The following is a 14,680-nucleotide window of genomic DNA, read 5'->3' as shown; positions in this document are numbered from 1 at the left end:
ACAGTGATGTAATGTACAAGCAACATAATAAGCAAGTGCATTCCAAGAGCTCCCACTTTACATCCATACCAGTAGGGAACACTTTTCTGCAAACTGAGAAATGACACAGCTCTGACATCACATTATTAAACAAGTAGTACAGATTAAGACTTACAGTTGTCCAAGTTAAAGTGGATACACAGTTGGAAAAAGAAAGCTCATCCAAAGGAGGATGGAGGTAGGATATTAAAGATTAATTAAGGAGGGTCCACTTGGCTATCAACTAATAACATTAAGAAAGTATACAGTGGATATAAAAAGTCTACACATACCTGTTAAAAATGCCAGGTTTTTGTGATATAAAAAATGAGACCACAATAAATCATTTCAAAACTTTTCCCCACCTTTAATGGGACCTAAACCTGTACAATGTAATTGAAAAACAAACAAATCTGTTAGGGGAAAAATAAAAAACATGCAATAAGCTGGTTGCATAAGTGCACACACCCTTAAACTAATACTTTGTTAAAGCACCTTTTGCTTTAATTACATCATTTAGTCTTCTTGGATACACACCTACCATCAATTAAAGAGACTCTGATAACCCCAAATAAAGCTCAGCTGTCCTAGTAGGATTTTCCCGACATTTACTCAGTTGTCAGCTACAGCAAAAGCCATGGCTCGCAGAGACATTACAAAATATCATAGGGATCTCACTGTTGAAAGGTATTAGTCAGGAGAAGGGTACAAAATCATTTCCACAGCATTGGATATACCATGGAACACAGTGAAAACAGTCATTAAAAAGTGGAGAAAATAAGGGACAACAGTGATGTTGCAAAGAACTGGATGTCCCTCCAAAACTGATGAAAAGACAAGGTGAAAACTGGTCAGGGAGGCTGCCAAGAGACCTATAGCAACACTGAAGGAGCTGCAGGAATTTCTGGCTAGTACTGGTTGTGTACTACATGTGACAACAATCTCCCATATTCTCCATATGTCTTGCCTATGAGGTAGGGTTGCAAGACAGATGCCTTTTCTTACACAGAAAAACATCCAGGCCCATCTAAAATTTGTAAAACAATAAAAGTCTCCCAAAAGCATGTGGCAAAATGTGTTATGGTCTGATGAGACCAAGGTTGAACTTTTTGGCCACAATTCCAAAATGTACTTTTGGTGTTAAAACAACACTATGAATCACCAAAAGAACAGCATCCCCCCACAGTGAAGCATGGTGGTGGCAGTATCATGCTTTGGGGTTGCTTTTCTTTAGCTGGTACTGGGGCTTTAAGTCAAGGTGGAGGGAATTATGAATAGGGTGGGAGGGTGTCCTAATGGTTAAGGTGTTTGCCTTACTTCCAAACACCAGTCACTTTTGGCCCAAAACCTTCAGGCGTCTGCTAGAAAGCTGAAGGTGAAGAGGAATTTCACCTTTCAGCATGACAATGACCCCAAGCATGCATCCAAATTAACAAAAGAATGGCTTCACCAGAAGAAAATTAAAGTTTTGGAATGGCCCAGCCATAGCATAGACCTAAATCCAATACAAAATCTTTGGGGTGACCTGAAGAGGGCTGTGCACAAGAGATGCCCTCGCAATCTGACAGATTTGGAGCACTTTTGAAAGGAAGAGTGGGCAAATATTGCCAAGTCAAGATCTGCCATGCTGATAAACTCCTACCCAAGAAGACTGAATGCTGTAATTAAAGCAAAAGGTGCTTAACAAAGTATTAGTTTAAGGGTGTGCGCACTTATGCAACCAGCTTATTGTACATTTTTTTATTTTTTTACATTTTTCCCCTAACAGATTTGTTTGTTCTTCAATTGAATTGTACAGGATATAGGTCACATTAAAGGTGGGAAACGTTTTGAAATGATTTATTTTGCTCTCATTTTTTTTATATATATCACAAAAAACTGTCATTTTATCAGGGGTGTGTACACTTTTTATATCCACTGTATGCAATACCTCTTTTCCTCCACACCTGCAAGCCATCAAGTCACAACCATAGCTCCTATAACCTGTGTGTGTGTCACTTTATGTGGCAAGGGCATGGGTGCACTAAGGCCACCTTTGACAGAGCCATCATACTTTCCTTGGTTTAAGCTCGACACATCTACTTTGCATCCCTGCAAGGTCACAAGGGTTGGAAGTGCAGGGTGTTGGTGCAATGTCATGTCACCTGCTTCCATGAGCACTACTACCCTGCAATGTTTAAGATCACAGGTTACAGCACACAGGAGGTACCTCTGGTGATGTGGGTGCTCACGTCAGCCACTAGGAATGGGATTAATGCCACATTTCTAACACTTCAATCATTGCCACTCAGCAAGAAGCAATATGCTAATTAGGAGAGAGGATCATAGTTCTGTCCACAGTCACTAACTGGCCACCACAGGACCTTAGTCCAGATGGTAAGACTGACTTGCCTGAACAGATTCAGAGTTCACATTTCTGCAGCAAACAATCAGAAGACAGAGCAGCAATGGAGGCATTTCCAACCCTCATGGCTGCTTAAATGATGATGCTCCAAATAGCTCTAGACTTCCATGGATTTGGAAGACCACCACTATGGCAAAACACATGGGCTCGGGTCCAGCTGGGGAAGGTCTGATTGTTGGCAGGTGCATTAGCAAAAAAGAAGACAAAATACAGATACAACCCAGACAGTAGCACTGTAAACTGGTTATGCTAACTAAGTATATTCAATACACTGCCTCATCAAATATTATAAATAAATAAGGTAATGAAAATGGTAACACAAACAGATGGGCCTTTAGAAATGCTTGAAGCCTCTGAAAGCTGGATATGTCCTCAGCCAGCTAAATAGTAGTCTCCAAAGGTATGAACCCTGATATGCAAAGGAAAAAATAGTAGAGGTCTCAAGCAACACCTTTGGAAGCGCTAATAGACCCTGAGAGGTACAGTGCAATAGCCGAGATGGTGGATACCAACCTAAGAGATCTCGCAGACAGAGGGGGGACCCAAGCTCTTTACTCCTTGTTCTCTGTCTCCTGGGGTAGACTAACACTGATATGAATGAATTAGTTTAAGGAGAATTCTGGCAACAATTCTGGATGGAAATGTGGGATAATACTAAGAGACCCATTCTTTCTGAAAGACCAAGCATGATTCCATTCAAACAAGAGCCTGGCACTCTATGAGCCTGAAAGCAGAAGGGGTTGCTTGCCACCAAAAAAATGCATCTTCCGAGAAATGAACATCAAATTACCAAACCAGGAGGAATTATTAGGGACAAAAAAGCCTGTCAGTCTTGAAATTCAAGTCCAAACAAAGCAAAGGTTTCTTCAAAGGAATGGGAAACGTATAGTATCCATTTAACCAGGCTGTCACTGTAGTACACATACGAGCCCCTTCACCTCCTAGTCATCTCCCAGTACAGGTCTAACCACTACCCAAGGAAGAAGCAGCCTTATTTTTAAAACTGAGAAAGACCCTAAGCTGTCAAAGATATGACCTCTTGGACCCGCTGAAAAAAAAAAAAAAAACAGAAAAATAAAAACAATAATGAAAACTGTCCATCTGTAATCCACAGAGGGCAATCCCTGACCATGGATCAGTCAGGAGTTCTCCTAACTTAGGATAGACTCCCAGCAGCTGCAACTATGAGGCCACCCAAGCCAGGCACTTACAGACCATCACTTACTAAAGGTCAACAGCAGCCAGTAAGTCCAGGCATAGGAAGATGTGAAGCTCCTTCTCATATGAGGTACCCTCACAATGAGTAACAGTATACATTCAGAGAGGAAAAGACACTAAATGCCAGCATTTCTTTACATAAAGTGATATCCCCTAACACACACGTGAAGAAACAAAGGTGTGCTGGTCAAAGAAAATGATGTGCCAGACAATATCCATCATGTCCAGAAAACCATAAAGAAAACTTGCAGCTGCAACGGCATGACTCCTGCACACTAAATATGCCCAATGAATGTTCCTGAGGTCCAGAATGGGAAGAAAAGTTCCTGCCCCATTTTGGAACTTGTCTGGCCCTATCTTGAGAGATCTGCAAAGATGGCTTCATCTTTGAGGAAAACCAGTTCTAGAGGAGGGTTATTTCATCAAGTAACCTGGACATCTGGCTGGGGGACCAACATCAAAACCTTCCATACAATCATATGTCTGAAGTATGACACAAGTTCACAGGCATAAAAATACATAAATGGATGTATAAGGGTAAAACCTTAGACCATCTTCAAGCCAGTAAGCCTGAAGAGGCATGATAAACAAAATAATCTGGTTAGCTAAGATGGGGGATGCAGGAACGTAGTGACACCCCTCTGTCCAAAAAAAAAACAACCACTGCTGTGTTAAGTTCTTAAACAGCTGTGCTATGTCATTCCTTAAATCACTGTTGCAGTATTCCAAACTGTTAGGTGATTCCTAAAGCTTAAGAAGTATTATGGGTGGATGGAAGAGATAGGAGGATTGTCTAGTAATCCAGTGATGATTGAATTGGCAAAGGCAGCTCTGGATCAAGAAAAGCCATCCAATCTGCAATATTTGGTGAAAGCATGCACAGAAGACCAAGCAGTTGCTTCTAAATTTGTTTTAGAGTCAATCCCCTTATAAAAGACTCAAGATGAGGCTACTGCTCTAGTAGAATCAGTCCTTGCTAGACAGGGCAAGGATTTGCTATGTAGATTGTAGCAAAGGAAATGGATTTAGAAATCCAGTTAGCAACAGTCTACAATGAAACTGGGTTTCTCAACTTGGAATCTTCGAAAAATACAAACAATTGGTCAGATTTGTGACTATCCTGGGTCTTATTCAGGTATAATCTGAGCTGTCTAAGCAAATCTAGGGAATGTAGAATTCTTTCTCCCTTACTTTATGGGAGAGAGAAGAAAATGGGAAGATTCATGGCCTGATTGAGAGACGGTTCATTTACTACTTTTGGCATGAAAAAGGGATTGGCCCTTAAAGACTCACTGTCCTAATGAAAAATAAGGAAGGGAGGGTTTGCCATAAGGGCCTGTAGTTTGGACACTTGTCTGGCAGAAGTGATAGCTACTAGTGAAGAACAGTTTTCCAAGTACAGAATTTGAGAGATGAATGCTACTGATTCGAACGGTGGGAGAATAAGTTTTTCCATCACAAATTTGAGGTCCCGCGCAGGGGGGTTAGCTTTCCTTGAAGTTTTCAGATAGAGTACATCTTTTAAAAAATGTTTTATCTCTAGACTGGCCAAAATCACAAGGTCCAGAGGTAGGCAATATGGCTGAAATGTGACCCCTTAATAAATGAGTACGCTAGGCCAGACTACTACAGCTCAAACGAATAAGAGAGGACAACTGGAGTATAAGCCTGAAGTGGGTCCTACTATTTAGGCTTACACCATACAGTAATTCTTTTCCACTTTGATATACAAAATTTTCTGGAAGCAGGTTTTCTTGCCTGCTGGAAAATCTTAAGTATGACCGGAGAACATAGGTGTCTAAAAGGTATTAGAATCTTATCATTCAATGTCAGGTTGAGGGATGATAGGCTGGGATGAAGTACTGAGCCCTTCTGCTGTCTGAGCAAGTCCACTGTGGAGGAAATTTTCTGACAATGGCCCTTGGCTAGGTGGAAGAGAAGGTGGAAAGTACAGTTTTGTACCTACCATAAATGTAGATGTTCGAGGATCCCCATTGCTGCAGTCCTTACTATTGGGTAGTCCGCTGTCCAGTAATACCAGAGTATCGTCAGGGTACTAATGCGCATGACCCATATCCTCAGTCTTTTCTTGCCCCAGATGTCAGAAGACCCTAAAAAGACAAGGCCCAAAATACCTGCACCAAAAATATGTACAATATATACAAGAATATATACAAAAATATCAGCATGTAACCTCACCTACACAACCACCCCTAAACACAGAGGGGAAGGAGGGAGGTAAATTGGACTGCAGCAATGGGGATCCTCGAACATCTACATTTATGGTAGGTACAAAACTGTACTATGTTCTTCGTTCCCCATTGCTGCAGTCCTTACTATTGGGAAGAATCCCAAAGCAGAGGTAAGGGAGGCTGGCAAATCATAAAGAAGCAGGAGCTGACAACATGCCTTGCAAAACAGCTGTGGCAAAACCAGCCCTAGACTTAGAGTAGATAGGAAGGTGATAATGCTTAGAGAAAGTATGCACTGAACTCCAAGTAGCTGCTTCCAAAATATCCTTAGTTGCCACCCCTTAGAAATGCTGTTGAAGTGGCAGTAGCCCTAGTGGAATGAGGCCTAATCCCAGCTGGAATCTCCTTGCCATGATGGGAATAACAAAATGCAATGCAAAAGCCAATCCACCTAGAAATAGTTTGTTTTGACACAGGCTTGCCCTGCGAACTCAAAGCAAAAGAAACAAACAACTGCTGAGACTGCCTAAAATCCTTAGTCCTGCTTAAATAATATGCCTGTGTACATCTAAAGTGTGCAAAATCTTTTCCCCTTTATTTTGGGGTCTGCATAAAAAGTAGGCAAATGAATAGTTTGGTTTAAAGCCACACTAGAAACCACCTTAGGCATAAAGGAAGGATTAAATGATACCCTATCCTTATGGAAAATCAAAAGGGCTCTACTGCCATAAGGGCCTGCAACTCAGACACCCTTCTTGCAGAAGTAATAGCCAACAGAAAAGCAGTCTTCCATGACAAGTATTTCAATTCAGCAGTAGCCGCAGGCTCAAAAGGTTGTAGAGTAAGTTTTCCAACACAAAATTGAGATCCCAAGCAGGAGTAGGAGCTCTATTGGGGGTCTTATATTCTTTGCCCCTCTAAGAAACTGCTTGAACAAAGGATGCGAAAACAATGGTGGGTCACAATCATAGTGAGCTGAAATTGCTGCAGCATGAATCTTAATGGAAGAGAAGGACAAACCTTTGTCCAATAACTCAGTAAGATATTGAAGAGCCACACTCAAATTAGGCTCAGAAATCTCCAAATTCTTTGCTGTACTCCAAAATAAAAATCTCTTCCATTTTTCTGCGTACACTTTCCTTGTACTAGGTCTTCTAGCTTCCATAATCACATTTAAAACTTGTTGAGGAAGTTGAGACCTGCTGTGTTTCAACACAGAATATGCCAGGCTGTTAGATGAAGAGAGTGAAGCTTGACATTGAGCAGATGACCGTCCTTCTGAGATAACAGATGAGGAATCAGAGGTAAAGGCCATGGAGGCTTCTTTACCAGACTCCGTAGTAGTGGGTACCAGTGTTGCGAGGCCAATCTGGAGCTATCAAAATCATCCTTGGCCTGTCTTGTCTGACCTTTAATAGTACCTTTGGAAGAAGAGGCAGAGGTGGAAAGGCATACACATGAAGGTTTTTCCAACTGAAAGACAGAGCATCCACTTTCCAAGCTGTGTGATGAAACCCCTTTGTGCAATACTTTGGCAGCTGGTGGTTTAGTGGAGAAGCGAACAGATCTATGTCTGGAGTTCCCCATGACACTGTCAATTTCTGAAATACATGAAGATCCAGTTTCCACGGATCCATGATTTGTCTGCTTAACACATCTGCTAAGGAGTTCTGTGCTCGGCAGAAACCTTGCCTGAAGAGTTAGTTGCAAGCTTAGCGCAGTCTCCCATAAAATCATTGCTTGCCTGCATAGAGGATAAGAATGTGTTCCCCTTGCTTGTTGATGTACCACATGACAGTTGTGTTGTCTGTTAGAATCAACACCTGCCCTGGAAGAAGTAACTCCTTGAAAGCCATTAATGCAAACTGGACTGCTAACATCTCCTTCATGTTGATATGTAGATGCTGTAGTCTGGCAGGCCACTTGTCTTGTATCCACTTTCCATTTAGATGAGCTCCCAAGCAATGTCCGAGGCATCTGTCGTTAAAATCTGACCCGCCTCCGCCCGGGTCACAGAGAGTCCCTTGTTTAGCTGGCATTTCTGTGCCCACCACCAAAATTCTTTTGAAGGCAAGGTATTATGTGATTCACAGTGTCCAAATCCTGGCAGTCCTGTGTCCATACATTTTGAGATACCATTGTAGCTTCCTCATATGCAGTTTGGCATTGGGAAGTACCAGAATACAAGATGCCATGAACCCTAATGCTTGAAGGACTGTCCTTGCAGTCAGGACGCAGTGATGAGATAGTTGATGGAAGTAAAGTGATAGACTCTTTTGTTTGTCCGGGGTTAAAAAGGCCATCTGGGCTGCTGTATTCAGTCTCACACCCAGAAAGCACATGTCTTGAGAGGGTACTAGACTGGACTTTATTTCGTTCACAGAATACCCTAGGCATCTTAGCACTGCTATAACATATTCCAGATGCTGTAGAAGGTCTTCCTTTTCTTGAGCCAGAATCAGGCAGTCGTCCAAGTAAGGATAGATTTGAATTCCTTGTAGCCTGAAGTAAGCTATCACTGGAGCCAGAACCTTTGTGAATACTCTGGGCAGTAGATAAGCCAAAGGGCAATGCAGAGAACTGATAATGAGAATTTCCAGCTCAGATACTTCCTGCAACTTAGCCTTATAGGCACATGAAGGTAAGCTTCCTTGAGATCTAAAGTTACCATCCAGTGATCTTTGCCCAGCAGAGGTAAAAGCTGTTGTAACGTCAACATCTTGAACTTGGGAATGTCCAGATAAGTGTTGAGGAGAGATAAATCCAAAATTGGTCTCCACGTGTTCCCCTTCTTTGGTACTAGGAACAGGCGAGAATAAAATCCTAGGCCCCTTTCTGATACAGGAACTGGCTGAATGGCCCCATCTGGAGTAACTGAGCAAGTTGCTTGTGAGCCTCTTTTCTTTGTGGAGGAGGCGTCTGGCATGCCTTTGAAAGGAGGCATTGTATGGAAATAAAACCTGTAACCGTGGTGAATGATATCCAACACCCATCTGTCTTGAGTAATTAAATCCCAATTTTCTTTGAAAAGAGACAGTCTTCCTCCCAAAGGAGCTACCAGGCGAGAATCTACTGGCAGCTGAAAAGGCAAGTCATTGGGTCTGTTGAAAGGACTGACCCCTGCCCTCACCAGAAGTCTGAGCAGGTGAACTCCTGTTCTAGGCCTAAAAGAACCTTGAGCTCTCTAGACCTACCCTAGACTGGGAATCATAAGCAGGATATGTCCACCCCTTAGCAGGCCAATTTCTACTAAACTTGGTGGCTGCACCTGCAAAAATCTTTAACAGTTTGCATAGACTTAGCTTTGTCCTCCATTTTCTTTAAAACTGCTTCCACAGGCGAACCAAACAACACATCAGACTGTAAAGGAGCATCCAAAATCCTTGTCTTAACATGCTCAGCTAAATTCTGATCCCTCAACCAGGCATGCCTGCGAAGAACAGAACTAGTGGCAGCCACCCTCGAGGAGGCCTGTACAGCATCAAAACCACATTGCAAAGAATGCTTACCCACTTGTTCAGACACATGAACCAAATCCAGCAACTCTTTACACTCAATACGTTCGGGGAAAGCATCCACCTTAGATTTCAATTGTGAAAGGAGATAATTTTGATATTTTAGCATGTGAAACTGACAATTCAACGCTCTCATGGCTAGAGTGGAAGAAGTATACACTTTCTTTCCCCACCTATCCAAAGCCCTTGCCTCTTTATCAGTGGGAACAGGATTTTTAACCACAGAGGCCTTAACACCTTTAGGCCCCTGAGAAACAGTTTCTGGGTCCGCCCTAGGACTCTTAAACAAATACTTATGAGCTTCAGGCACCCTATAGTACCTATCGGGTTTAACAGGAGCAGGAGGCAAAGAGTCAGGGTTCAGGAAGCCTCTGCAAAACATCTTCCACCACATTCAACACAGGAGGTATAGCTAAGGGCCTATGCTGGGGTAAAACAAGAATTCCCTAAGCCTTTTCCTGGAATCAGAGTAATCCTGGCCTTCCCATTTAAAGTGCTCCCTCATGGAATGTAGAGTCTCTGAAAATGAGAAATCCTCAGGAGGGTGGAATCATCCACATCAGAATCAGAATAAGGAGGATACTCCTGCAAATCTTCCACAGAAGACTCAGAAGCCTCTGAACACTGTTCAAAACTATCAAACTCCGGTTCCACCCTGGGCCTCTTATCAGGAGCCAGCACAGCACCTATAATCATAGTATTCAAATCTTGTGCCATTCCAAGCATATGTTTCTTAGGTACAGAACCGAAATGCTAGGAGAAGCCCCACTGAAGCTGAACTTGGCCTACCTCTCAAAGAAGTTTTGGCAACAGAAGGAGAGGCTCTAACTACCTTGGGAAGAGAGGGAAGAACAGTTACCTGAGAAGCCCCCTCAGCCTGGCCTACCTCCTGAGAAGGCACATCCTGTAACAGTAAAGTCTCTGCCTGAGACTCCAAAGAAACTCCTGCAAAACCTCTGGCTCCACTGAGCCTTGGGACTGCGGTTCATCAACCCTAGGCCTCGCTGTTTTGTCCTTGGCATTTGCTTCCCAAACACTAACCTGGCACAGTCTAACCGTCTCTTAATTAAACCTAGCACAAGAGCTGCATCCAACAACGTCGTGCTCAGGCCCTAAACAAGGTATACACAAGGTATGGTAATCCCTATGAGGTATCTGTTTCCCACAAGAAATACAGTTATTCACTTTTTCTGACATCCGGTTAAATACTGAGGCAAGAAAAACCAAAATGTTCCCTCAGGGGTACTTAGCCTACTCTCATTCGGTCTGAAACTCCGCTCGGAAATATTTCAAAACTGCTTCTGCATCGGTCCATGCGGCAAACGCAGCCATATACTCTGGTATTCGGGCCGACTGGACAGCGGACTACCCAATAGTAAGGACTGCAGCAATGGGGAACGAAGAACATCCAGTGTTGCCTTTGCCAAAAGGGAGTCATCAATAACATCTCTGTGTATTCCTTTTCGATCTTTAATAAGACCTTGGGAAGTAGAAGGAAGGCATACAAGAACTTCCCTTTTCAAGGGAAGGACATTGCATCCATTTTCCAAGCTTGAGGAAAGTAGGTCCTGGTGCAAAATAGTGTAAATTGTTTGCTGTCAATGGAAGCAAAAAGATCTACTCGTGGTGCCCCCCCCCCCCCATTTGTGGACTGTGTTGGAAGCGCTCCCTGCTCAGCATCCATTTATGGGAAATCTTCCCTTGAGCTGCTTAGAAGGTCTACAAGGACATTGTCCTGTGAGGGAATGTAAATCACTTGGAGGCAGCGGTTTGGTTTTGTGGCCTGCTCCCATGCCAAAAGGTCAGTCTTCACAGTTAGTTAGCTGTGGTGCTCCCCTGCTTGTTTATGTACCACATGATTGTTATGTTGCCTGTGGACACTCTCAATGGATCTGGTTTCCAAGAATGGGAGAAAATCTGCAGTGCCTATATTAGTGCCATCATCTCCTTCAGATTGATGTGCTCTGATCTTAGATTTGTAGGCCATTGTCCCTGAACCTTCAGATTGCTTGTCCATACTCTCCATGCATTGTCTCATGCTTCTGTGTGCAGCTCCTGTTGTGGTGTCTGTGATTTAAAGGAAAGACCCAGGTTTAGCTTTATTTGTGATATCCACCACAATATTTCCTTCTTCAGGCAAGGCAGGAGAGGAACCTGTGTGTCCAGGAATGAGAATGTTGGTACAAGGTAGATTTCATATATCACTGGACCTTCCTCATATGGAGTCTGGCAAAGAGAACCATGGGGATGGTTACTGCTATGAATCCTAGTGTTCTGAGGATCTCCCTTGCAGTACAGGGCTGAAGAAGAAGAGAAAGGAAGTAATTTGTTAGGCATTCCACTTTATTTAGCAGAAGAAAGGCCTGCATTAGTTTGGTGTCTAGTCTGCACCCCAAGAAAAGTATGTATTGGGTTGGTTTCATTGCTGACTTTTTCAGAACGATTGTGAAACCCTGTAACTTAAGTAGGGTCATGGTGAACTTGAGATGAGTCAAAAGTACCTGATGGGTAGGAGCCTATATTAACAGATCATCCATTACCTGATGGGTAGGAGCCTGTATTAACAGATCATCCAAACAAGGGAATATATAGATTCCCCTAGTCCTGCAGTAAGACATTACTGGGGTAATACACTGTGCGAAGACTTGGAGGGGGTACTGTAGAAAGTCCAAAAGGCAATGCAGAGAACTGAAAGTATGATGAGCCTCTAGAAAACCTCAGAAAGTTCCTGTAGGCAGGAATGAGGAGATAAACATCTTTTAGGTCCAAAGACACCAAGAAAGCTTGAGGAAGGATGAATGGAAGCAGAGTTTGCAGTGATAATATCTTGAAAGATGGGAGAAGAAGAAAGGTGTTGAGTGTGGAGAGCTCCAGAACTGGTTTCCAGTCTGCTGTTTTCAGACATTGAATAATCTGGACTACAACCCTTTTTCAGACATATTATGGAGGCACTGGCTCCATTGTGTCTTGCTCTAGCAAGGTCTGAATGATGGGAAAGAGCAACTGTATCTAATTTTGTGGAGGCAGAGGGATGCCAATGGAATTTCTTTCTGGGTCATTCTGTGCCAGGTTTTATGGACAATGTGGGCCTTTTGAGTAAGGGAAAGGGCTTGACTAAAGAGTAGGGAAGGGGACAGAAGGTAATTGGGCTGACCTATCTGGGTAAGGAGGCCTCACAGATCTACAGTCCCTGCCAAGTTTGTCCTGGAATCTTTTTCTGGGCATTTTCTTGGCGTTATCAGAAGGCCTGGGTTTCCTGCAAGTGAAAGAAGTGGGTTGGTAATTCCTTTGGTACTTTGAAGGAATAAAGAAATTTATTACAGAAGTAATAAAGACCTGTCTGAAGTAATTTTTAATTTTACTATTCCTGCCTCTGTTTGAAAAGACTGGCAGCATCCAGACCAAATAAAAGGTCCTTGTTCAAAGAATAGTCTATTTGTTTAGCCTTAATATTTTCTGGAATGCATACCTCTTTGATCACAGAACCTGTAACAACTGCTCTGGAGGAATCTTCCACTGCGTCACAACTGCATTTAATGCTCTGGCTGGCTACTTAGGAGGCCTGATCTGCTAAAGTTAAAGCTTGTTTACTGACTGTATTCCTCTGGGGAACCTAAGTTTTATTCAAATAGCTGAGAATAGACAATTTCTTTTTAGTCATTTGAGTTTGATAATTCAGAGCTCTAAAGGCCAGAATGGAGGACGCATAATTGTTTTCCCTCAATCTGTCCACTCCTCTGCTGTCTTAATCTGTAGGAAAAGCAATGTAAACAGGTAGTAGCTTAGATGGCTTGTCTGTTGACATGGAAAACAAAAAGGGGTCTGCCACATGTTTTTTTGTACAGAAATTTCAAGTCCTCAGGTACCTTGTAAAACCTGTTTGTACAGAAATGTCAAGTCCTCAGGTACCTTCTAAAACCTCAGGCCTGTTAGATACTAGTGGTTGGGAGTCTGGTGCAGGAGGAAAGCCTCTAGAACAGGATGTACAGGAGCAGGAGTGCCTACTTCCAAGAGGTTATAGTATGTCTGCTGAACTTCAGAAATCTGTTCATGTTCCCACTCAAAATGCTTCATCATATTAAACACAGTTTCCCACAAAAGAAGCTTCTTCAACAGAGGAGTCAGTGGGAATCTTCATCATCCGAGGCCATGTGACATGGCAAATGGATTTGGGATGAACAGGCTAAAGACTACTCGTCTGTGTCTGATTCATCTTCTTCATCTTCAGAAGTGTCTAACTGTCTCTTCTGTGGGGTGGAAGGAGAAACAGAAGTAGTAGTAGTAGTAGTAGTAGTAGTAGTAGTAGTACCAGCAGTAGTAGGCCCTGCAAAGGATAGAGACCCGAGAGCCATTATGGCCTTAAATAGGCCCTGTGAAAAATCCGTTCACTCCTTTTCTCTGGATGTCTGAGGGAAGGAACATTTTTAGTTTTGTTTATTTATTTCTAGGTGCGATGTTGGCTCTGACTAACCATGGAGGGTCAAAGCCCTGATAAGCCTCAATCAGCGATCTGAAAATTTCATGTCTAACAAAGACTTGAGGTATGCCTTTGGGTTCTTTGGCAATTATTAAACAGGGTTTCCCCTTTTCACCATTATTGGTAGCATTAGTTGTTTCAGAAATGCAACCATATCGGCCTCCAGAAGAATCAACGTAGGAATCTGAGCAGGTGTTGGGCAAACTGCAGGTTCCGAATCTTTTGTGGGTATTTCCAAGTCCAACTAGGCAGTCATGATATCAGGCCTAGGCCTCTTAAACTTTTTCTTTTGAATGAGTGGACACGTCTGAGTCCAACAGGGCAGTCATGATATCATGCCTAGACCTCTTTTTCTTTTGAATGGGTAGGACATCAGGGGTAGAAGGGACTACCATCTCTGCTTGGCCAAAAAGCTTAAGGCACTATGATTCCAAGTAGGAATTAAGACACAAAAGTAGAGTTTTTAAGGTGTTTAGAACCAAGGACTGACAGATCATATGATTTTTGTAGTCGTGCTCTGCACTTAAACAGAAAGGGCACTGGGAGTGGAGATCCTTGTAGGGATCTACTTAATGGAATCACACTTTCCCCTCCTAGCTGACATCTAATACAACAACAAACAGCAATAAAACTGAGAAAAATAAAGCAATGCTGCCCAACAGAGAACTAATCTGAACCAGTGAAGGCCAGCTGCAACAACCACCACGTACAGAACAGACCAATGGATACGAGATTTGCATTCTGGTTGGAAGAGACTGTCTGAGGTTTACGCTCATATGTCCACTTATGTACCCTTATGCCCATGGGCTTAGGTTATATGTTAGACATATGGCGCTCTGAAAGGTTTTGGTTTTGC

The 14,680-nt window shown here is 42.8% G+C and overlaps 1 protein-coding gene across 1 annotated transcript in view; it reads right to left on the bottom strand.

Moving 5' to 3' along the window:
• The window catches only part of SYNJ1 (synaptojanin 1), a 2,168,218-nt gene that overhangs the window by 1,228,268 nt on the left and 925,270 nt on the right, over positions 1 to 14,680 (bottom strand). The gene's annotated exons all lie outside the window — the stretch shown is intronic.

Source organism: Protopterus annectens, chromosome 5.part0 (assembly GCF_019279795.1).
Source record: "Protopterus annectens isolate FY-2018-M chromosome 5.part0, PAN1.0, whole genome shotgun sequence".
NCBI classification, from domain to species: Eukaryota; Metazoa; Chordata; order Ceratodontiformes; family Protopteridae; genus Protopterus; species Protopterus annectens.
This window is presented reverse-complemented; position numbering and strand designations above follow the sequence as displayed.